The sequence below is a fragment of the Protopterus annectens genome, chromosome 8.part0 (assembly GCF_019279795.1).
Source record: "Protopterus annectens isolate FY-2018-M chromosome 8.part0, PAN1.0, whole genome shotgun sequence".
NCBI lineage: Eukaryota > Metazoa > Chordata > Ceratodontiformes > Protopteridae > Protopterus > Protopterus annectens.
The window spans coordinates 1,524,651,108-1,524,678,189 of record NC_056741.1 but is presented as its reverse complement, the minus strand read 5'-3'; positions in this window follow the sequence as shown (position 1 = coordinate 1,524,678,189).

The window sequence follows — 27,082 nt, the reverse complement described above, 5'->3', positions numbered from 1 at the left end:
TAATTGGAAGCCAGCTGTTTAGCGTGTGGGATCACCATACAATGGTAAATCTGATTTTGCCCATTTTTCACTCTTTCGTGATCATGGAGTTGGTATACATAATTCATAGGGTGTGTGTGATGCACAGCCTCCCTGCATGGGTGGGTGCAGGGAACTTGTCCTCCCTGCATATTTTTTTTTTTCATTTTAGTTTACATGCACCAAGATTCATGCTTGGCACATGCATATCGGCATAGCTATGGATTTAATTTAGCCTATTTGTGATTGATATAGAGTACGTAGATGTAGTTGGTTGGCAGTCTAGACACAGATATGTGTGTGTGTGTGTGTGTGTGTGTGTGTGTGTGTGTGTGTGTGTGTGTGTGTGTGTGTATGTGCGTGTGTGTGTATATATATATATATATATATATATATATATATATATATATATATATATATATATAAATTTTGACTTCTTTTAGGTGTAGTAATTAATACTGAGCTAGTAAAAAGGAAATAAAATCTCAGACACTGAATATATGATTAAGCTTTCGCTCTTATTCAAGTGGAAGAGCTTCATCAGAATAAACTATAGTCAACAATACTTACATTATATGTAACTAGAGTCACATGTAGAGTCACATGTAAACAAAAAAAACAATGAACTACTTATAACTTATTAGTACAGTAACCAGTAGTACAACCAGACAATATTTAAACTGTGCCAATCATCTTAACACAATAACCATGAACATACATATGAATGACAGGGGTATGAATATTAAATAAACACTCCCTTGTGTTAGCTTATCATTGAACAAATATACAGTGTGCGCACTAAATATGCATATAGGAGATATGAATATTCATGTAACTGTACAAATGCTGACTTACAAGTGTGTCAAAGGTCATGGATGGATGCAAAACCATAAGAATGAGTTTAGAAAACAGAGATTTACCTTTTCTTATTAATTCTACTTCTACTTCTAACTCTCAAAATGGGATGCATTCATATAATAAATGTGTGGTATACCCTAACATTTTCATAGGTCTCAATACACATTCACACATTGTAATTATACTATTTCTTCTGCCATTCGACAGCAGTAGTGCTGCGGTAGCGTTCTCGCCTCACAGTAAGACGTTGTCCTGTTCGATTCTCAGCTAAAGCGTCTTCTGTGTGGAGACATGCGTGAGTGGGTGTACTTTCATTGAAGGTTGTACGTCAGGGCTGGCAACTCGGTACGTAACAATCTACTGCCAGTCATTAGCGGACCGGAGTTCCACTGTGGCGACCCCTAACCGGGAAAAGCCGAAAGATACAGCAACAACAAAAAGTATATGCAGGTATTTGTGCATATTGTAAAGCATTTTATGTAGGTAAAACTACAAGAAAACTTTCAGATAGAATTAAGGAGCATCTAGGAGCCATCAGGGCAAAGAACTTAAATAATGCCCTTGCTAAACATAGCATTTTTTGTACTTCTTTTAGTAAATTTTACTTCATAGTATTAGAACAAGTTAACTGTTTTTTTGGAGATTGGAAATTATATTTAGAACTAAGAGAACTTAAATGGCAATTACTGCTTAATTCAGAAACATACCCTGGTCTGAATGAAAGTGTTAACATTAAATGCGCTTTAAAATGGAAGATTTAATACTATTTTGACAGCTGTTCTATTTTGACAGTTATTCTCTTTCTACAATATGTGTTGCATCCATCCATGACCTTTGACACACTTGTAAGTCAGCATTTGTACAGTTACATGAATATTCATGTCTCCTACATGCATATTTAGTGTGCACACTGTATATTTGTTCAATGATAAGCTAACAAAAGGGAGTGTTTATTTAATATTCATGTCCCTGTCATTCATATGTATGATCATGGTTATTGTGTTAAGATGATTGGCACAGTTTAAATATTGTCTGGTTGTGCTATTGGTTACTGTAGTTCATTGTTTTTTTGTTTACATGTGACTCTAGTTACATATAATGTAAGTATTGTTGACTATAGGTTATTCTGATGAACCTCTTCCACCTGAATAAGAGCGAAAGCTTAACCATCTATTCAGTGGCTGAGTTTTTATTTCCTTTCTACTAGCTCAGTATTAATTACTATGCCTAAAAGAAGTCTAAATTTATATAATTAAGATTCTTCTAGTGCACAGTGTTTATTTTATATATATATATATATATATATATATATATATATATATATATATATATATGCCGCGGTGGTGCAGCGGTAGCGTTGTTGCCTCACAGCAAGAGGTTCTTCCGTTCGATTCTCGGCTGGAGCGCCTTCTGTGTGGAGTCTGCATGTTCATCCCGAGGTCGAGTGGCGTTCGAAAGACATGCGTAGAATGGGCTTGCCTTCATTGAAGATTAGGCATCGAGCTGGCACCTCGGCATCCATAAAAAAAAAATCTACTGCCAATCATTAGCGGACTGGAGTTCCGCTGTGGCGACCCCTAACTGGGAAAAGCTGAAAGAAGATATATATATATATATATATATATATATATAGAGAGAGAGAGAGAGAGAGATTATATATATACATATAGATAAAGATATATATATATATATATATATATATATATATATACATATATATATATATATGGATATATATATATATATATATATATATATATATATATATATATATATATATATATATAGATATATAGGTTTACAATTAAATACACTAAGTCACTGCTGCTGACTGGGATGCAGTTGAAAGGCAGTTTTCAAATGGGCAGAATGCCGACTCAAAATACATCAACTACACTGCAAGTGGTAGTGTAGATCGAGTATCTGAGTTTGGTATTGTGCACCGAGATCGCAGTCAGTGAGGAACAGGGAAAAACCCCATGCCTCACTGTAGTGCAGTCCCAGAGTTGGTGTATATAAGTTGCAGGAAATGTGGGAGGTGCAGGGGGGCTTGCTCCCCTGCAAACTATTAAAATACGAGTTCTGTTAACTATGGAATGTCATGGTATATGAAAGGCATAGAACGGGTGACTGACTTCACCTCCTGCTATGTCGAATACATCGAACTTCGGGTCTTAATGTATTCAGTTTCGACATATATAGATAGATAGATTTAGATATAGATATAGATATATATAGTTATAGATATAGATAGATATAAAGAAGCACTTTTTAAAACTGAAACTACCAAATGTGGAAATGTAAGTTGTTAAGACACTTTGACTTATAAAACGGATGGTCGACATGGGTGCTAGATTAACAATCCCTGGAGTTAGGAAATATGCCACTACCCTGAGGTTGCAGGGGTGGGGTGGGGGCTCGGCATTCTACATGGCAGAGTGCAGGGATCCTTTAGGGGTCCTGCTCCTGCAAAATAAACAAAACAGTAGTTTTCTTTTACATGCTCTCAAGGTGTACCTCAAGTCATGATCTTAGGGTTTTGATCATATGTTTTCAACCTTTTGCTGCCATGTTTAAATATCTGTATTTGTATATCTATAAAATATATATATATATATATATATATATATATATATATATATATATATATATATATATATATATATATATATATACATATATATATATATATATATATATATATATATATATATATATATATATATATTCATACTGGTCCCTATCAGTTGATCAAGTTTTCAGAAACTAGAAATTCATATGATCGAGACCATATGACTAAGTTTTTGAAAATTCAAAGCTTTTGAATGGAGAATGCAGTACAGTACAGACCGGAAAATGTACCCTTTTCCTCACTGTAGTGCTGTCTTGGAGTTGGTATATATAATTTGCAGGGGGTGTAGATGGAGTAGCTCCCACATGGGGGGTGAAGGGGACTTGCCTCCCTGCAAAAACTTAAAAAGGGTTGATTTTTGTGGTGGAGGGGGTTGTACTTTTTGGGGGTTTTTTTATGTTCGAGATTTTGGAAACTCGATCATATGGTCTCGACCATATGAATTTCGAGTTTCTGAAAACTCAGTCATCTGACATAGACCCCTGCATATACACACATACACACACACACACACACATATATATATATATATATATATATATATATATATATATATATATATATATATATATATATATATATATATATGTATCATAGGAAATGTATTAGATAAAATAAAGCTGCTTATGGAAACAAAATGTGAGTATGCCATGTAAGTGAAGAATTACATATGGATTAATAGATGAATACTTCTTTATATAAAACATAAATAACAATTAGATAGCCATTTGAAGTAGGAATGCTGAAAATGAACATTGCAATTCCCTAGACTGTTCTGTTAAAAAGTCCCATTTTATTCTATTGTATTTTCTCCCACACAATAAATGAGTATGAATACAAACTAAAGGTTAATAGATATCAAAGAGTAAAAATGGCATTCAATGCAAATTCTTAAGGAATGAAAGACCTCTAAATGACGAAGTTAGGCCTCAGGGCGTTGACGCTTCTGTAAGTAATATGATTTCTAAAGGTAAGTCCTCTGGTTTTTGAAAGACCCCAAAAAGCAGAATTCATTTTGAAAAATGAAGTCCTTTGGGGAAATAAAAGATGCAATGGTAGCAGAAATCTAAAAAAGCAGATTTTGTCCCTAAATAGATGGAATCATGAGCAATAAATAACTTGTGAGTACTTTTGAAAAAGGTGCACAAAGTAAGAAAACTACGCCTTCTGTAGTTCCTAGAATATTCATACAGAAATAAACATATCATGTCTTTATTGTTGATAAATTCTAATGCATTTTTTATAAGCATTAGGTCAGGGCTAAATGTACATTTTCACCCTATTAGAGGAGAAATGTTCTCCAACAGGGTGTTACTGTACAGATATTACACAACAAGAAACATGTGTGGCACTTCATGACAGCATATTAAACTATCATGAAGCCAGGACTGTGTGTGTGTGTGTGTGTGTGTGTGTGTGTGTGTGTGTGTGTGTGTGTGTGTGTGTGTGTGTGTGTTTGTAAGAGAGGGAACCAGGATGAGTAAGTGAGGCATAGATACCCAACAACAAGAGACAGAAGGAAAGAGAATGAGCAATATAGCAAGCAAGATACTCAGCATAAGTTCTATGATCAATAATTCTGGATAAAGCCAGCAAAAAGAGGGAAGATACTTAAAATCAGGAAAAATGTTTCAATTTATCCCTAGATTCACTTAATAAATTCAGCAAGAGGTTTTACATCAACATTTATTTTTTGAACAATAAGAAGTACAAAACTGTAATGTCTGGCTTTATTGTGTAACTATACCCTCCGATGATTTACCAGAAAATCATGCATTTGTGAAGGATGCGACATAATTAGGGATAGTTCAGAGATATTGGGCAAAGGGATGCAACACCTTACACTGGATGATGTTTTTGTTATTGATATTCATTTAATCAAAGTGAGCCATCTGAAGAGTGCTCTAACAAGAAAGTATCTGCTGTACGTGTGTGTGTGTGTTTGTGTGTGTGTGCGTGTGGTGTGTGTATACATGTGAAACAATGAATAAAATGCTTCCAATAATAACAATTATATATGCTACAGTCACGGCCAGACTTAGGCATAGGCGAACTAGGCAACCGCCTAGGGCGCCATTCTGGCTGGCCTCATAAAGGGCGCAAATTTCATTTATTTATTTAGTATAATTATTTTTTCTCATTCTGTAGTTTGCGCTCTTCCCAGCGCCCTGTCTCTGAGTATGTCCCAACTGTATTGTGGTGTTTGTGCCCTCCCCCCACTTCCATAGTTCTGTCCAATGGTGCCAGAACCATAGGACAAGGGGGAGGGCGAACACCCTCCCACTTTTAAAGCTGTGGGTTGATCGAAAGGCTTCAGCAATTAAAAAAAAAAAAAAGCGGTGCAAGCATTTTCTGCTTTAAGGCGGACCATGAGTGGCATGCACGCACACCAACGTGGATGCAAATACATTCCGCACTTGCACACGGAATTTAAGCTTGCAATTCTGTTTAAAGGAGAACAACATGATATTATTTGTAATTGCTCAACATGCCAGCACCTTTCCTCCTTATCCCATGAATCTGTGTTAAATCAACTGTTTTTCTCCCAAAGCACAAGTCCTTACCGTAGTGATTTACTTTCACTTTTAAAAATGAGTTATCACTCTGTGGAAAACCTTTCTGATGGCTCTTAAATCCTGACTTCCGGACTGCTACAGAGCAGCAGTACTTGTCTGTAAGTTCTGCCCTCAGACTGACATTAGCACTACCATCTTGGAATACAATTAATAAACAAGCATCGACCCACCCCAATTCTGATGTCAGAGCTCTGCTGTCCCACCCTCCACCAGTAAGCATTTGAGACCAGAAACATGTTGTGTGGAACTCTCTTTCTTTGCTATTGCATCTTGTAGGTTGCAGTACATCGACGGACTATTGGTAAACTTGGAAATCCTAAACTAGTCTCTTCTGCATTTTTCAATTTTGTTGAGAAGGTGAGTTTTATCACTTGTTCTTTTAGCTGCAACTGAGTTTCGCTCTGAACTGTATTGATTTTCACAGAATGAGTAGATTATTATCTCATTTTTGGATCACTTTGCTTTCTATTGTATTTTCTGGCAAATCAGTGGCAAATTTGTAGCATGCTGAAGTTAGAAAGTCTAATTGTAATATAATGAAAGACTTAGATTCTAGGTTTTTAAAGTAGTTTTTGGAACATGTGCAGTCTTGGTATTGGTCGTTTTTGTCCAGACCTCTTGCTCTACAAGGTTTGCATATTTGATTGTCTGCTGTTTTTTTCCTGTGTATCCCTTATGTGCTGCTGGTTTACTCACACTAAGTGCTTTAATCTACTTTTCTCAATTCTGATTGGTTTATTTTTTTTCTTTTGAAAACAGAAACTAGGAACCGTAGAAAATCACATGGTGCAAGTTTACCACATATATCAGAATGTTGTCATTTGTTTGGGGAAAGCAGTTTATTCAGTGCATTCAGTGCTCATGTTCACCCCAATGGTAATTGTGCTGCTGGCTCATGCTTATACTTCTCAACTATACAGAATTATGACGAATGCTGTGTTTTTAAAATTGTTTTATTTGGTCCGTTTTTTTTTGTTTTGTGATCAGTACTTTTTTCCACTGTACAACCCCCTGAAGCTGGTCTACTAGCACCATACAGCTATCCACATTTCTTGGTTGCCTTTCAGCTTTTCTTTTTGCAAATGGAAATACACAGAAGCACATGGTGCAAGTTGACCATGCATATACATAAACTTCACATCCAATGTGGATGTAAAAACATTCCCCATTCGCGCGCAGAATTTAAACAAGCCATTTGTTCTTGTACGACTGTGTGTGAATGAATGACCGAGTGAGCCTATGTCCGAGCAGAAAGAAGGGGTGCATTTGTGTGTGTGTGTGTGTGTGTGTGTGTGTGTGTGTGTGTGTGAATGCAAGCAAGGGGGATATGTGTGTGTGTGTGAATGCAATCAAGGGGGATATGTGTGCGTGAATGCAAGCTAAGGGGAATGTGTGTGTGTGTGTGTGTGTGTGTGTGTGTGTGTGTGTGTGTGTGTGTGTGTGTGTGTGTGTGTGTGTGTGTGTGTGTGTGTGTGTGTGTGTGTGTGTGTGTGCAAGCAAGGGGATGTGTGTGTGTGTGTGTGTGTGTGTGTGTGTGTGTGTGTGTGTGTGTGTGTGTGTGTGTGTGTGTGTGTGTGTGTGTGTGTGTGTGTGTGTGTGTGTGTGTGTGTGTGAATGCAAGCAAGCGGAAGTGTGTGTGTGTAAATGCAAGCAAGGGGGAAGTGTGTGTGTGTGAATGCAAGCAAGGGGGACGTTTGTTTGTGTGAATGCAAGCAAGGGGTGTGTGTGTGTGTGTGTGTGTGTGTGTGTGTGTGTGTGTGTGTGTGTGTGTGTGTGTGTGTGTGAATGCAGGCAAGGGGATGTGTGTGTGTGTGTGTGTGTGTGTGTGTGTGTGTGTGTGTGTGTGTGTGTGTGTGTGTGTGTGTGTGAATGCAAGCAAGGGGAAGTTAGTGCCTGTGTGGGGGATGCAGGCAAGGTAGGGCTGAGTGAGTGTGTGTGTGGGGGAGTGTGCAGGCAAGGAAGGGGTGAGTATGGGTGTGGGGGGATGCAGGCAAGGAAGGGCTGAGTGTGTGTGTGTGTGTGTGTGTGTGTGTGTGTGTGTGTGTGTGTGTGTGTGTGTGTGTGTGTGTGTGTGTGGAGATGCAGCAGGGAAGTGCTCAGTGTGTGTGTGGGAGGGGAGTGCAAGGATTTTCAGTTTCTTATCTTTCCAAAAATATCTGGTAACACATTTTATTCTAGCAATTGTCTAACATTGGACAAGCATTGTTTGAACTTTGTCCCTGGTGTCAGCCCTTTGTTACCCTGACAGTAAATGTTGGCTTTTTCCACATTTCTAGTGCTGCAAATCCGAGAGAGAGTTGCATGCAAGTGGATTTTCCAGAGAACTGAGAGCTTCAGGGAAGAGAAGTTCAGTTCTGCTTGTGGCACATCTGTTTCCACTTCTAGTAGCACAACAGATAGTATGCTTGCTTTTAATGCAGAAGGTTATGGGTTCTATTCTGACAGTATATAGATGAATAGCTGATACTGTGCTGTCTTGTATTTTTAAGTGAGAGGATGCTGCAGTCCTGAAAATGTCCTCCTTTTGAGGAAGATACCTAGTAACTATGAACGTGTTGGAGGTTTGCCATCCATTCCATTCCATCCCATCCATCCATCCATTTTGCAGGTACTCAGCCATAGCTAACATAACTAACATCTGCTCCTCAAGTAAACACAAACCTGCCAGGGGTAAATGAACAAATCCCACATAGAAAAAACTACCTCCTCTCTCTCAGGAATCAAATCAGATCACTAGCGAACACCCCCAAAGGCAAGTATGAGTTGAAAGTAGCCACCATAACAAAGGTGAACCACAAGTCCTTCAGTTAAGATTAGAACCTCCATGACAAAGCCCAGTTTGGCTCCAAACTAGTACTTAATGCTACCACTTACACTGATCCTGCTGCCTGATAGGTTCCGTGCCAACCTCACCCCCCTAGCACTCCCAAAAGGCCCAGTCAACAGCCCAGATACTTTCCACACACCTCACATCTCTGTAGATCAAGTGTTAAAGGCCCTATCCAAGGCAGAGAACACAGCTTCTATGGGAGCTGCTAGTATCCCAGGCTGTATTCTGCACCATCTCCAGCAAGAATCAGGTTCGGCATTGAGCACCCTAGTCAACCAGAGCCAAACTACAAGCTTCATTCATGAAGAGTGGAGAACTGCCATTGTCATCCCTTAGCACAAAGGTGGCGCCACTACTGAACTGGCAAATTATCGCCCCATCACCTTGACCAGTTTGATCTGTGAAGTCATGGAGAGTATTATTATGCATATCATAAACAAGGATATAGGCAATCTCCACGCACTCTACCACACCCAGTTCTGATTCGTCAGGGGCAGATCTTGCATACTGAACCTAGTTGACTTCTTTGAGACCCTCACCAAGGCCCTGGATGAGGAAAAGTCAATACATACAACTTAACCTTGACCTTGCCAAGGTATGTGATACAATCCCCCACTCGGGCATCATTGAAAATTTAACACAGATTTGTGTTAATCCCTATCTAGTACGCTAGGTGGCCAACCACCTCACAGGACCCACAAGGTCAAAGGTGCTATTATAACTACCTTTAAGCTTAGTCTTGATGACTGGATGGGTAGTCACAAACCTAAGCTAGTTTTTTTTTTTTTTAATTATTATTATTATTATTATTAATTACAATTAACATCTTTATTAAATTATCATGTATGACATAAGCAATCATACATTTACATAAAGGAAAATAAACCATGTTGACATAATTTTTGTTGTAAATACCATACGTCACAAACCATACTGACATGATTTTGGTTGCAAACATTATACATCATTTATAATCTATCCAGTCATTGTCAGCCAAACATTACATAACTCATTGAAATACTGCTTTCCTTTAAACCTCATTCTGCCCTTGTATGTACTGTCCCCACAAGTCCCTGTGGCTTAAGCTACTGTACATAGGGAGGAGAGAGGTTGTAATTCTACGTTCACTGAGCTGTAAGACTCACTCGCCTACCCCAAAGTAACTTTTTAGATTAACTTAAGCAACCCCTTATAACAAGGCACATGGGCTTCTATGTTCTGAGGACATGACCTTTATAGTAAAATATGTGTGAAGGATAACAGATAAACAGATGTGAACAGATAAAGCAAGTTTATTAAGGAACAATTCCTCCTTCACTTACAGTTAAACTACATTGCAATGTATCTTTTCTTCCTATGCATTTAAATAATTGAAGGAAATAACTGGACTGCCTTTCTTGGGGAGTAACCTGTCTGTGGGTGTGGCTCAAATAGGAGTGTTTCATGAGAATGGTGTAGGTGGGGCTTAAGGGGCGCCGGAGCACTACTTCGCCTAGGGCGCCATTTCAGCTAAGGCCGGCCCTGGCTACAGTAAGTTTGAAACATTAGCCAAAGAAACTATTTTACATAGGAAAAATAAAAAATGTATATTGCAATAAAAGCACATATAAAGCAATTTACCAGCTCAATATCTAAGCACAATAATGCCCTCCAGAGTGGACATTATCATGCGGTTAATGTCCATTCAGTGGTGGTAAGGCCTTCAGCTGCATGATCAGGTCTCAAAACACCACCGAGTGAGCATTATTTCCTTGATAATGCCCATCCTGTTGGGCATTATTGCTTGCTTAATATAATCGACAAGAGTTAACTATACACAAGTACATGCAAAGTTAAAAAAACAAAAATATTGACAGAGGATCACTTGGAAGTATTGATTCATGAAGGCTTTTCATGCTCAAAGCCTGCTGTAGAAACTATGTGTCCATTTACACATTTGGGTTTGCCTTTTACTTCCTCATATTGCGAGGACTGGACCCAAGCTTTCTCCATGTACAATATGTGTACTGTGATTGTAGTTGCAAGTTTTGCAGTTTGTGAATCAGTATACATGCTGCTGTTTTGTGAGCAATGTTTTATCACTGCACTTCATACCAGTACTTTCCAGCATAATACCACAACCTTGTCCATAAAACGTATTTTCAAAGAAATGCTTATTTTATGTGTTGTCTGTAGATGCCTTTAACATAACTCAGGCTTACTAGTCTTGCCTTACTTTCTGAAATGTTATAAATATTGCAGAACTGATTTGTGGCACTTATTTATATAAAGACTGGCGATGTACTAACAATGTCACTGTAATCCTCAAAGAACTTCAATTCTTTAAATCATTTACATAGATTTATATTTTTATATATTTCATTTATAAAAACAGCGTAGTATGTTAATTACAAGTCAGCTTTTTAGACATGATCTAAGTTGGAAACAGTAGCTCATATCATACAATATTGGGATAAAGCTATCAAGAATATTAATATGCATGACAAGCTTAATAAAGGGCTGAAATTTCTATGGTATCCAGACTCCCAAAATATTTACAGTCACATACTCATGCCCAGAACTGTAACTTTCTTTGAATCATTACACTTTGTTAATTGGCACTACTTTCACAGGAATTTTCATCAAAAGATACACATTTTTAATGAAAGCTAACTATGGTTTGATATACTTTTATGAATATATATTTATCTGAAAGGATGAGTATCACTTTTCCTAATCTATCTTCCACAAATTGTTATGAAAAAAATCTCTGGCTACATTGGTCTCAGACTGCACACACTTGGTTACCCAGTAATGCTTTTTTGGTAAACTTAGAATTGTCAGAATACATCATCAGTTTATTCAGACAGGTAACTTTTTTATTTTATTTTATTTTATTTTACATTTAATTACCGGGAAAGTCCGACTGGACAAAAATCCTTTCTCAGCAGAGGCCCGGGGAGAAAAGCTCCACATTTAACATGTAATAATGTTTGTAATTAGAAACACAAGGTTTTCATATACATGACTTGATATTTGTCACACAGAAATACAGATATTAAACATATAACATTGGATAAAAATACATTCATGCAAATAAACATATCAATGGCACTGTTGCATAGTCTAGTACAGGAACTGAGAGAATTAATCATAAATAAACAAATTAAGGAACTCTATCAGCAAATGAGTGACATATAGAATCTGCGATGGTGGTGCTGCAGTAGATTTGTCGCCTCACAGTAAGACATTGTCCTGTTCGATTCTCAGCTAGAGCGTCTTCTGTGTGGAGACATGCGTGAATGGGTGTACCTTCATTGAAGGTTGTGCATCAGGGCTGGCAACTTGGCATGTAAAAATGTACTGCCAATCATTAGCGGACCGGAGTTCTGCTGTGGCAGCCCCTAACCGGGAAATGCCAAAAGACACAACAACAACATAGAATGTAAATCAGGTATTATTAATAGCAATTGGTGGCTGAACAATTTTCATAAATATACTACACTGACTGTTAACCTGTAGTAGGAGGAGATACAGTATAGTCCTTCTATACACTATTTAGAATGTACTTGTTATTGAGTAGAAGTATGTTGAATGGTTACATGTGATCTGATTTATGTGAAGAACTAGTATCACCTACATAAAAAGTATTTTAGAGTAAATGGTGGTGCAGCGGTTAGTGTTGCTGCCTCACAGCAAGAGGTTCTCCAGTTCAATCCTTGGCTGTGGTGCCTTCTGTGCTGAGTCTGCTTTTCTTCCCTGTGGTCTCGTGGGTCTGCTCCAGTTTCATCCCAAAGGCATGCTGTAGGTGGATTGCACACACTAAATTGGCCCTAGGTGTGAGTGTGTGTGTGTGCCTTCTGTGGAAGGTTGGGCACCAGGCTGGCAACTTGGCACCATAAAACTCCACTGCCAATCATGAGCAGATGGTGATCTGCTGTGATGATCCCTAACTGGGAAAAGCCGGAAGAAGAAGATATTGCATTGGAATTCTTTTCGTACCCAGGATTGGTACAGGAGCATAGCCATGTATTGGTTAAGTGAAATTTAAGAGTTAATTTAAAGTGAAATTAGTTGGTAGTAGATGTTATTTCTGATGGTAAGCTATTCCAGATTTTAGCTGTGTAGCTTGAGAAAAGGGAGTTGCCTGATTTATTGCTTGCTTTGGTAACATTTTACAGAGACTTGCCACTTGAGTGAGGTATACATTTGTTAGAGTAAGGATTTAATAAGTTTTGAAGTGCAGGCAAAAGATCAGAGCTTTGGCCAGCTAACATCTACCTGAAATCAGCTGGACGTATAAGTGAATTTAAGTACACTTTTATCTGGTCTTTTGCATGTAGTACTGTATTTAATTTATTTATTTGTGTTTTTCACTGAATATTAACTCAGCTGAAGTTGTGGCTGTGTCTCTACAGAGTACTTTTTAGAATTTCTGTGTAGCCATTGATAGCAGTGGGGGTAGTTTCAGCTCATCACTGACATTCTTGCCTTATATAAGTGGTACATTTTGAGTTATCTCTGCTTAATATCAGAGCTTTGGCTGGCTAACATCTACCTGAAATCAGCTGATCAGACAGATATGAAAAGAGACATGGAAGAGCTCTCTGATCATGCAACCCAGGTTGGTATGACCCTGACTCTGAGTAGCATCCTGCCCTCACCAAGAATGATATCTCAGTATAAAGAAAAAATTATCAGTTTCAACAATTGGATAAGCTTCTGGTGTCATTCAAAGGGGATTCAGTGTCTGTCAGCCTGGGACGACATGCTCGACAAGCCGCGTTGCTTTGCAAGAGACAGCTTGCACCTGTCACACCTAGGCTTTCGAATACTGGACAAGGCTCTTGCTGCCCCCATAGTGCCTTTTTTAGGCAAGGCTCAAAAGTCAAACCCACCTCCGTAAATAGCGCAATTAACAAAAAACTGAGGGTTATGCTACTCAACGCCAGGAGTTTAAATCTCAGAATGCACGTGCTCAAAGCACTCCTCAGTATGGAGAACGTTGACATCTGTGCAGGAACTGAAACCTGGTTCAAGGCTCCAGAGAGCATCACAGCACTACCGGACTACAACTCATACCACAGATTTCGGCCACAGAACACGGGCCGAAACACAAAAGGAGGGGGTGTATCCATATTCATCAAGGATACCTACTCCTCCAGGTTAGTGGTGCAGCATGATACCTCTGAGATCATCCATGCGCAACTAACATTGGGCAAATCTGCAATGAAAATTGTGGCCTGCTACAGATCACCCTCCATGACCTAGGACCACCACTCCACCTTTCTGGAGACACTGGAAAACACAAAGGTCCTACCAAACACCGTGATATTTGGCAATTTCAGTTATCCTACCATTCACTGGGAAAAGTACTCGAGTACAAATTCCCAGGCCCAGCACTTCCTGGAATTCATCAACTCAAATGCCCTGGATCAGCTGGTAAACCCCTCTACCAGAGGTGAAAACATTGGACCTGGTTATCACCAACATGGGCGACAGGTGTTCCCCACCGGAGGTCAACCCATCACTGGTTAGAACAGACCATAAACTAATCACTCTGAATGTCCACACCCCACCACCACCCCCAACTAAGGAAACCATAGTAAAAAACTTTTCTAAAGCAAACTTCACCTTACTTAAGACAGAGGTGGTAAGTTTCACAACCCCCACGCTAAAGGATAATGCTGCCCAAGATGCAGAAACCTTTACAAATGCACTCTATGAGTACCTACAAAAATGCATGGATTATGCCATCCCTAGCAAAACCAAGACTCACTCCTCTAAGAGAAGGAAACCAGTTTGGTGGACCCCTGCAACAAGCAGGCTATACAATAGAAGGAGGAAACTAGTTCAGAAAAAAAGCAAATCCCAAGAAGTAAAGACATCCCTGATCAGTATCAGTAAGAAACTAAGGTCCCTCATTAAATCAGCCAAGGATTCAAAAGATAACCACAAAGTCTTCTTTAGCTATGTTAAGAATCTAAGTGGCAACTTGCAGATATGCACTGAACTAGTGCAAAATAGCACAAAATATACTGAACCTACTGATATTGCCAACATCCTGTCAAACAGATTCAGTGCAAACTTCACCCCCCTTCTCACCTCCAAAAGGACCCACAACAATACCAGAAAAGTGTAATGTCCCAAAAATCACAGACGCAAAGGTGAAAACAGCCCTTTCAAAAGCCAAAAACACAGCGTCAATGGGACCAGATGGTGTCCCAGGCTGAATCTTGCACAAACTACAGAACAAACTAATCCCCCACCTAAACATGCTGTTCAACCTCAGCCTCTCCACAGGTTACATGCCCATAGGATGGTGCACAGCAATGGTTATTCCTCTCCACAAAGGCGGGGTCACAACTGACCCTAGTAACTATCGCCCCATAAGCCTAACTAGCCTAGTATGCAAGGCTATGGAGCACATCATCATGGAACTCATTAGCAAAGACTTTGGGAACCTCCAAACACTTGACTCAACCCAGTTTGGCTTTGTTAAGGGCAGATTGTGCCTACTAAACCTGGTTGACTTCTTCGAGACAGTCACCAAGGCCATAGACAAGAGAAAGGTGGTTCATGCAGCCTACCTTGACCTCGCCAAGGCTTTCGACACCATACCCCACTCGGGTATTACAGAAAAACTCACCATCCTGAACATAAACCCCTATGTCATTCGATGGGTTGCCAACTGGCTTACAGACAGAACTCACATGGTAAGAATAGCGGGCTCCAGGTCCGACTCTAAACCAGTCACAAGTGGTGTCCTGCAAGGCTCGGTACTGGGACCTCTTCTGTTCTGCATATACTTCTCAGAAGTACAGGCAAGCACAGGAGGACTATGGCTAACCAAGTTCACTGATGACTGCAATCTGGGAGCCATAATTGACTCTCTGGCTGACACGGACATCCTCCAAAAGGGCCTTACTGAGACGGACACATGGTGTCAAAGTCATGGCCTCAAGCTAAATGTCAAAAAATGCGCAGTCATCCCATTTGGGAAAAACAAAACACCCACGAATTACCACATAGGTGGCCGCCCCCTTAATACAGAAAAGGTAATAAGAGATCTTGGGACCCAGGTAGATAGTAATCACTCCTTTGACAATCATATTGCCAATGTAGTTAGGAAATCCTTCTATGTGGCCCATCTAATTACTAAAGGGTTTGCATCTAGAAATAAAGAGATTATAGTGCCCCTCCACTCATCACTCATTAGACCCATCATAGAGTACAATGCCCCATTTAGGATGTACCTCACAAGACACTTCCAACAGCTGGAAAGACCACAAAAGTACCTCACCAAGAGGATTACTGGCCTCAAACATATGCCCTATGCAACCTGACTGAAAAAACTCCGGCGGTGCTCAGTGGCATATCGCTTATTCAGAAGTGATCTCTGCCTGACTTAAAAGCCATGTCCAACCCAGAATTGATGGACATGGTCCACCTAAAGAAATTCAAGTCACTGCGAGCCACGTGCTCTAGTGAGCTAAACCTCACCACAACAATAAATAGAACATGCTGGAGGGATAGATTCCTGTCACAGAGACTGCCCATACTTTGGAAAAAATTCCAAATTACATCAGGCAAAGCCCCTCACTAACCCTCTTCAAGAGAAACCTTGGCAAGTGGATGGGCAACAGAAGATACACCCCTGGGATCAATTCATTGGCTCTGCTTGACAGAGAATCAGTTAATTAATCAATGGGGCTGCGAAAGCCAACACACTGGCTAGGCTTATAAATGCCCTTGGGCAGATAGCCTAGTACCTACCTATAAACCAATGAACCTAGGTGTTTTTCAGGTTGGTGTAGGATATTATATGCCAAGCACAGTTGGCAATAAATTATTAAAACTTAAAGCTTAAAAACCTCAGCTTTGGCCGGCTAAGAACTTGCTATTATCAACTGGACGTATAAGAGAATTTAAGTACCTTTATCTGCTCTTTTTTTTTCAAAAAAATACAGTATTTAAATTGATTTTAACTGTGTGGAAGGAATATTAGCTGAACTGGAAGTTAGTCAGTGTTTGCTGAATTTTGTTATTTGCTAGTAATTACAGGTGTGGGGTAGTCACATTCTTTGATTTCCTGTCCTTGCCTATTTAAGTGGTACAGTGTGAAATATTTTCTGCTTAAAACCTCAGCTTTGGCCGGCTAAGAACTTGTTATATTCAACTGGACATATAAGAGAATTTAAGTACCTTTATCTGCTCTTTTTTTTTTTCAAAAAATACAGTATTTAAATTGATTTTAACTGTGTGGAAGGAATATTAGCTGAACTGGAAGTTAGTCAGTGTTTGCTGAATTTTGTTATTTGCTAGTAATTACAGGTGTGGGGGTAGTCATATTCCATGATTTCCTGTCCTTGCCTATTTAAGTTTTACAGTGTGAAATATTTTCTGCTTAAAAACCTCAGCTTTGGCCTGCTAAGAACTTGCTATATTCAACTGGATGTATAAGAGAATTTAAGTACCTTTATCTGCTCTTTTTTTCAAAAAATACAGTATTTAAATTGATTTTAACTGTGTGGAAGGAATATTAGCTGAACTGGAAGTTAGTCAGTGTTTGCTGAATTTTGTTATTTGCTAGTAATTACAGGTGTGGGGGTAGTCACATTCTTTGATTTCCTGTCCTTGCCTATTTAAGTGGTACAGTGTGAAATATTTTCTGCTTAAAAGCCTCAGCTTTGGGCGGCTAAGAACTTGCTATATTCAACTGGACGTATAAGAGAATTTAAGTACCTTTATCTGCTCTTTTTTTTTTCAAAAAATACAGTATTTAAATTGATTTTAACTGTGTGGAAGGAATATTAGCTGAACTGGAAGGTAGTCAGTGTTTGCTGAATTTTGTTATTTGCTAGTAATTACAGGTGTGGGGTAGTCACATTCTTTGATTTCCTGTCCTTGCCTATTTAAGTGGTACAGTGTGAAATATTTTCTGCTTAAAACCTCAGCTTTGGCCAGCTAAGAACTTGCTATATTCAACTGGACGTATAAGAGAATTTAAGTACCTTTATCTGCTCTTTTTTTCAAAAATACAGTATTTAAATTGATTTTAACTGTGTGGAAGGAATATTAGCTGAACTGGAAGTTAGTCAGTGTTTGCTGAATTTTGTTATTTGCTAGTAATTACAGGTGTGGGGTAGTCACATTCTTTGATTTCCTGTCCTTGCCTATTTAAGTGGTAAAGTGTGAAATATTTTCTGCTTAAAAACCTCAGCTTTGGCCGGCTAAGAGCTTGCTATATTCAACTGGACGTATAAGAGAATTTAAGTACCTTTATCTGCTCTTTTTTTTTCAAAATATACAGTATTTAAATTGATTTTAACTGTGTGGAAGGAATATTAGCTGAACTGGAAGTTAGTCAGTGTTTGTTGAATTTTGTTATTTGCTAGTAATTACAGGTGTGGGGGTAGTCACATTCTTTGATTTCCTGTCCTTGCCTATTTAAGTGGTACAGTGTGAAATATTTTCTCCTTAAAAACCTCAGCTTTGGCCGGCTAAGAACTTGCTATATTCAACTGGACGTATAAGAGAATTTATGTACCTTTATCTGCTCTTTTTTTCAAAAAATACAGTATTTAAATTGATTTTAACTGTGTGGAAGGAATATTAGCTGAACTGGAAGTTAGTCAGTGTTTGCTGAATTTTGTTATTTGCTAGTAATTACAGGTGTGGGGGTAGTTACATTCTTTGATTTCCTGTCCTTGCCTATTTAAGTGGTACAGTGTGAAATATTTTCTGCTTAAAAGCCTCAGCTTTGGCCGGCTAAGAACTTGCTATATTCAACTGGACGTATAAGAGAATTTAAGTACCTTTATCTGCTCCTTTTTTCAAATATACAGTATTTAAATTGATTTTAACTGTGTGGAAGGAATATTAGCTGAACTGGAAGGTAGTCAGTGTTTGCTGAATTTTGTTATTTGATAGTAATTACAGGTGTGGGGGTAGTCACATTCTTTGATTTCCTGTCCTTGCCTATTTAAGTGGTACAGTGTGAAATATTTTCTGCTTAAAAACCTCAGCTTTGGCCGGCTAAGAACTTGCTATATTCAACTGGACGTATAAGAGAATTTAAGTACCTTTATCTGCTCTTTTTTTTTCAAAAAATACAGTATTTAAATTGATTTTAACTGTGTGGAAGGAATATTAGCTGAACTGGAAGTTAGTCAGTGTTTGCTTAATTTTGTTATTTGCTAGTAATTACAGGTGTGGGGGTAGTCACATTCTTTGATTTCCTGTCCTTGCCTATTTAAGTGGTACAGTGTGAAATATTTTCTGCTTAAAAACCTCAGCTTTGGCCGGCTAAGAGCTTGCTATATTCAACTGGACGTATAAGAGAATTTAAGTACCTTTATCTGCTCTTTTTTTTCAAAATATACAGTATTTAAATTGATTTTAACTGTGTGGAAGGAATATTAGCTGAACTGGAAGTTAGTCAGTGTTTGCTGAATTTTGTTATTTGCTAGTAATTACAGGTGTGGGGTAGTCACATTCTTTGATTTCCTGTCCTTGCCTATTTAAGTGGTACAGTGTGAAATATTTTCTCCTTAAAACCTCAGCTTTGGCCGGCTAAGAACTTGCTATATTCAACTGGACGTATAAGAGAATTTAAGTACCTTTATCTGCTCTTTTTTTTCAAAAAATACAGTATTTAAATTGATTTTAACTGTGTGGAAGGAATATTAGCTGAACTGGAAGTTAGTGTTTGCTGAATTTTGTTATTTGCTAGTAATTACATGTGTGGGGGTAGTCACATTCTTTGATTTCCTGTCCTTGCCTATTTAAGTGGTACAGTGTGAAATATTTTCTGCTTAAAAACCTCAGCTTTGGCCGGCTAAGAACTTGCTATATTCAACTGGACGTATAAGAGAATTTAAGTACCTTCATCTGCTCTTTTTTTCAAAAAAATACAGTATTTAAATTGATTTTAACTGTGTGGAAGGAATATTAGCTGAACTGGAAGTTAGTCAGTGTTTGCTGAATTTTGTTATTTGCTAGTAATTACAGGTGTGGGGGTAGTCACATTCTTTGATTTCCTGTCCTTGCCTATTTAAGTCTTACAGTGTGAAATATTTTCTGCTTAAAAACCTCAGCTTTGGCCGGCTAAGAACTTGCTATATTCAATTGGATGTATAAGAGAATTTAAGTACCCTTATCTGCTTTTTTTTTCAAAAAAATACAGTATTTAAATTGATTTTAACTGTGTGGAAGGAATATTAGCTGAACTGGAAGTTAGTCAGTGTTTGCTGAATTTTGTTATTTGCTAGTATTTACAGGTGTGGGGGTAGTCACATTCTTTGATTTCCTGTCCTTGCCTATTTAAGTGGTACAGTGTGAAATATTTTCTGCTTAAAACCTCAGCTTTGGCCGGCTAAGAACTTGCTATATTCAACTGGACGTATAAGAGAATTTAAGTACCTTTATCTGCTCTTTTTTTTTTCAAAAAAATACAGTATTTAAATTGATTTTAACTGTGTGGAAGGAATATTAGCTGAACTGGAAGTTTGTCAGTGTTTGCTGAATTTTGTTATTTGCTAGTAATTACAGGTGTGGGGGTAGTCACATTCTTTGATTTCCTGTCCTTGCCTATTTAAGTGGTACAGTGTGAAATATTTTCTGCTTAAAAACCTCGGCTTTGGCAGGCTAAGAACTTGCTATATTCAACTGGACGTATAAGAGAATTTAAGTACCTTTATCTGCTCTTTTTTTTTCAAAAATACAGTATTTAAATTGATTTTAACTGTGTGGAAGGAATATTAACTGAACTGGAAGTTTTCACTCTGCTCTTCAGTTAGTCCCACCCACCCTCCCTGTTTTTGTTTTGGTGTTAATCTTAGTGGCCTTGCAACTGCCCGCCCCTCTTGTAAATTTGTGTTTGGATACTCCTTCTGGGCCCATCTCATTTGCTCACTCAACTGAGTGCAGTGAGATCATATTCTGATTTCAGGCACTCCTACTGTGTACAAAGAGAGCATCTGGGAAACAGAAAAAAAAAAAAAAAAAATTAAGCTTGTTTCCTGCCTTTCCTTTTAAGTGGTATAGACTATTTGTATGCTTCTGAGCCCCCAAGCCCTTCTGTGTTGGAGGGAAGCCTTCTAGCTTAGTTTTTTTTTATAAAACAAGTAATGGAGGCTGCTGCTGTGCTCGCCGCAAGCAGTATAAATCAGTTATAGTAAATCAAAATAGCAGGACTGAGAAAAACAAAGTGTAACACTTAAAGTTCAAAGTACTTTATTATCAATAATTAATAAGATAAGCGCTTTTGCTGTGTAGCTTCATCAGATCTTGAAGCTACACAGCGAAAGCGCTTATCTTATTAATTATTGATAATAAATTACTTTGAACTTTAAGTGTTACACTTGTTTTCGCTCATTTCTGCAATTTTGATTTACTATTAGTTTTTTTTTCTTTTAACTAGCCAGTTTTCTAGTTTCAGCACTCAAATCTGTTTCTTTGATCTCAGCACTTTTTTTACTTTTGCATCATCTTAAAAGTACTCAATTGTATTTATTACTGCTTGGTGTAACTCATTCTAAGCCTTTTGGTTTAAACACTTGGGCTTCGGACCAGTTGTTTTGCACTGAGAGGGTTTGTGGTCTGCACTGTAGTGGCAGAACAGGTAGCTTACATCCTTCTAGGTTGGGAACTGCTGATTGAGGGCTCAGTGTCTGTTATTCTAAAAGTGTATTAATTCTGGTTTAAGCACTTGGGCTTTCAGGCCAGTTATTTTACATTAAGAGGGTTCGTGGTCTGCACTCTTGTGGGAGGAGAGGCTGGACTCTGCCCTTCTGAGCCGGGAATTTCTGGTTGAAGGCTTATAGTGCATGCATATCTGAACTGCTTCTTACTGAAGTTGGTGCACCTTGTTTGCTCTGGCATAGACTGGATTTGTGCCTGCTGGATCTAGCTTTGTTTGTGTAACTTGAGCACTAATCCAGGCATTCTCAAAAGTATTCAATTGTATTTATTACTGCTTGGTAGTAACTTGATTAAAGTGTAGCTATCATTCTAAGTCTTTTGGATTAAGCACTTGGGCTTCAGACCAGTTGTTTTACATTAGGTAGGTTTGTGGCATGCACTGTGGTGGCAGGACAGGTAGCTTTCATCCTTCTAAGTTGGGAACTGCTGATTAAGAGCCCAGTGTCTGTTATTCTTAAAGTGTATTAGTTCTGGTTTAAGCACTTGGGCTTCAGGCCAGTTATTTTACATTAAGAAGGTTTGAGGTCTGCACTCTTGTGGGAGAAGAGGCTGGACTCTGCCCTTCTGAGCTGGGAATTTCTGGTTAAAGGTTTATAGTGCCTGAATATTTGAACTGTATCTTACTGAAATTGGTACACCTTGTTTGCTGTAGCATAGACTATATCCAGGTCTGCTGAATCTAGCTTTGTTTATATGCTTGTTGTTTGTTTGCTTGTTATTTCCCTGGAACGCAAATTCCACCTAATACGCTGCTTCTCAGCACTTCTGTGGATCACTAGTGATATCTGCATTGCTTACTGTACTTATTTCCTTGTTTCACTTGAAAGAAAGTTACTGTTTGTCGTTTTTGCATTTAAGTTACCTGTAACACATTGCACTTAAGTTACCTGGCACTTTCTCACTAAAGCAATTATATAAGTCAGCACTAAAAATTAAAAGCACTACACCCTCACTCCCCACTGGCCCTGGTTTTCAATTATTAAGGAATTCCCAATATTATTCTAGCATGACCAAAGGTCAGTTTTCAATCTCCTCTCTGGTCCAGCTGGTGAATCTGGGAATCTTGAGGCAATGTTACAACTGCCTCATGTACACAGACAACCGTCTCCTCCTCCCAACAAATTCCAATACATGTGAGAGATGCAACCATATAGCCAAACTGGAGGCTAAGCTCTCTCAACTCAGTACTGGCATAACCAGTCAGGAGGAGAAGGAAACCACACTCACTACAATTCCAGTCTCACATAGACCTACCACGACAGCAAACCAAACACATAATCACACAAAAACATACTCGGAGTCTCTAAATGAAGATCTGCCGAAGCAGCAGAGACCTCCAAAGCAGACACCCAAGCAGCCGCTACCCCAAAACAAAACACGTGCAACACATATCTCACAAAGCCAGTGTGCCAAACAGTCACAGCCCTTAAGACTAAACAACACACCTGATACACTTGTAATAGGTGACTCTATCATCAGGCACACTGACGTCACACTCACCAGGCTGAACAAGGAGAGGGTCACGGTGAGCAGCCTGTCAGGCGCTAGGATCCGCCACATAACACAAGCACTCAGGTCACTCCAAGGCAAGTACAAATGTGACTCGGTCATTGTCCATGCTGGTGTGAATGACCTGAGACGTACCTCCCTGGACTACATGAAAATAGACATAAAGGAGCTCTCTGAGCATGTAGCCCAGGCTGGTATGACCCTGACCTTGAGTAGCATCTTACCTCACCAAGAATGATGCCACAATATGAAGACAAGATGATCAATTTCAACAATTGGCTTAAGTACTGGTGTCATTCAAAGGGGATCCAATGCCTGTCAGCTTGGGATGATATGCTCGACAAGCCACGATGCTTTGCTAGGGACGGCTTGCACCTGTCACCCCTGGTCTTTCGGATATTGGCAAAGGCTCTTGCTACCCCCATAGTGCCTTTTTTAGGCAAGGCTCAAAAGACAAACCCAACTCCATAGGTATCACAAGGGATAAGAAACTAAGAGTAATGCTACTCAACGCCAGAAGTCTAAACCTCAAGATGCATGCACTCGAAACTCTCCTTAGCATGGAGAACATCGATATCTGTGCAGTAACAGAAACCTGGTTCAGGGCTCCTGAGAGCACCCCAGCACTACCAGGTTATACCTCATACCATGCTTTTCGGCCCCAAAACTTAGACCGAACCACAAAAGGAGGGGAAGTATCGATATTCATCAAAGATACCCACACCTCCAGGTTGGTGGCAAAGCACGAAGCATCAGAGACTATCCATGTGCAACTAACAGTGGGTAAAACTGCCTTCCAGTTTATAGCCTGCTACAGACCACCCTCCCAAACCCAGGAACCCCACTCGGCCTTCCTGGGAACACTGGAAAATATGAAGGTCTCTCCAAACACCATTATATTGGGCGACTTCAACTACCCAAACATAGACTGGGAGCATTACTCTAGCTCCAACACCCTAGCCCAAAGGTTCCTAGAATTTATAAACTCAAATGCTATGGAACAACTTGTTACCACTCCCACAAGAGGGGAAAACATACTGGACCTGATCATCACCAACATGTGGACTCTATGCTCCAGACCAGAAGTGTATCCCTCACTGGTAAGATCAGACCATAAACTAATCTCACTGGATATTCACATCCCGACCCCACCCCTGCCCAGAAAAACACAGTGAAAAACTTCTTTAAAGCAAATTTCACACTCCTCAAAACTGAGGTGGAATCCTTCAAATCCCCCGGGCCTGTGGAAAATATGGCCCAGACCGCAGAATCCTTTATAAACGCATTCTATGAACACCTTCAGGAATGCATGGATCATGCGATCCCAAATAAAACCAAGACCCAATCCTCCAAAGGCAGACATCCTGTCTGGTGGACCCCAGCTATACACAAACTATACAATAGAAGGAGGAAGCTACTAAATGATAGAGCAAAATCCCAAAAAGGGAAGGCATCACTGATCAGTATTAGCAAAAACTATGGGCACACATAAAATTGTCTAAGGCCAGCTTCGAGAGAAAAATTGCACAGGACACTAAGGATAATCAGAAGGCTTTCTTTAGTTATGTTAGGAACCTGGGTGGTAATTCCCAGATATGCTCAGAATTAGTCCAAAATGACAAAAATACACGAACCACAGACATTGCCAACATCCTAGCTGACAGGTTCAGCGCAAACTCCCCCCACCAAAAGGGCAAATATCTATCCCAGCAGAGTGCTGCCCCCCTGACATCTCAGATGCTCAGGTAAGAGCCGCCCTCTCCAAAGCAAAAAACACAGCATCAATGGGACCAGATGGTGTCCCGGGCTGCGTCCTACATGAACTCCAAGAAGAGCTAAACCCAAACATAAAACTACTGTTCAATCTCAGCCTTACTACAGGATATGTGCCCAAAGAGTGGCGTACAGCAACAGTGGTCCCTCTCCATAAAGGTGGTGCCTCAACGGATCCTGGAAACTATCGCCCCATAAGCCTGACTAGCTTGGTCTGCAAAGCTATGGAAAGGATCATCATGGACCTCATAAATAAAGATATTGAGGACCTACAAACACTGGATCCTACCCAGTTCGGCTTTGTTAAGGGCAGATCCTGCCTCTTAAGCCTGGTTGATTTCTTTGAAACAGTCACCAAGGCCATTGGAGGGAAGGTGGTCCACACAGCCTACCTGGACCTCGCAAAAGCCTTCGATATAATACCCCACTCGGGCATTATAGATAAGCTCACCAGCTTAAATATAAACCCCTATGTCACTAGATGGATTGCAAACTGGCTCAAGGACAGAACCCACATGGTTAGAATTGCTGGAGCCATGTCAGACTCCAAACCAGTTACAAGTGATGTCCCACAAGGCTCAGTCCTGGGACCTCTCTTGTTCGGTATATATTTCTCGGAGGTACAGACCAACACGGAAGGACTGTGGCTGACCAAGTTCTCAGATGACTGCAAACTGGGTGCCATAATCGACTCTCCAGCCGACACAAGCATCCTCCAAAAGGGCCTCATAGAAACAGACAACTGGTGCCAGAGCCATGGCCTCAAGCTAAATGCCAAAACGTGTATAGTCATCCCCTTTGGCAAAAACAAAGTGCCCACAAATTACCACATAGGTGGTAATCCATTAAGTACAGAAGAAGTAATTAGGAACCTGGGGACCCAAGTTGATAGCAAACTCTCATTTGACAACCACGTGGCCAAAGTAGTTAGAAAAACATTTTATTTAGCCCACCTAATCATGAAGGGATTCACATCTAGATCAGGGGAGGTCATCGTGCCTCTTTACTCATCCCTCATCAGGCCCATAATTGAGTACAATGCCCCTTTTGGGATGTACCTTACCAGACACCTGCAGCAACTGGAAAGACCCCAAAAGTACCTCACCAAGAGGATCAAAGGGCTCAAACAGATGCCATATGCTGCCTGGTTAAAGAAACTCCAGCTCTACTCAGTGGCATACCGCCTGTTCAGATGCGATCTGTGCCTGACGTATAAAGCCATATCCAACCCGGAATTAATGGACATGCTGCACCTCAGAAAATCCAAATCCCATCGAGCTACGCTCGAGACTTGAACCTCAGCACTGAAATAAATAGGACATGCTGGAGGGACAGATTCATAACCCAGAGGCTCCCTTCACTCTGGAATAAAATCCCAGTCCAGGTTAGGCAGAGTCCCTCATTGACTCTCTTCAAGAGGAATCTTGATGAGTGGATGGGAGATCATAGGTTTACCCCGGGTATCACTTCTGTGTCACTGTTAGACAAAGGCACAGTATACTAACCTCGAAAAAGGGCATAGCAAAATACATTTAAAATGGGTGGCGAAAGCCAAACACATTCTGGCTAGGCTTATAAATGCCCTAGGGCAGATAGCCTAGTATGAACCTATGAACCTATGAACCGATTAGTTGGGGGAGTTCTAGTCAATTCATTTGTCTGAGGACAGTGCAATGATGTGCCCGAGAGCTGTCGTCAGTTGCAAATTTTGCAATTTTGTTATAGCAAGATTCTAATTTGTCTAAATCTGATTTCCTAAGGTTTGTGACAATTAGTGATGCATAGAGAAGAGTTGAGATAAGATGTGTTCTAGCTATAGTGGCTTTTGTTGTATTACTGAATTTTTTTTTTTTTATTTCTGTAAAGCGTACCTACTTTTATGTGGACTTTCTTAATGGTTTGGGTAATATGGATATCAAGTTTCAAGCTACTATTAATTTCTACACCTAAAAGTTTTGTGTGTTGTATGGTAGACATGATGGTATTATTTAGTGATGAAATATTGAAGGAGGGGGGAAGGGTAGTGTTTCTAGTGGGGTAAAAAAGCATAACCTTGGTTATGTTGGGGTCAAAATAAGTTGAGAATTAGTTAGTCAAGCTTTTACTGCAGTGAAAGATTGTTGAGTTACTGACTGTAGATGGTGTAGAGAAGAAGCTGCACATATTAGTGTAGAATCATCAGTGTACTGTACAACAGATGCA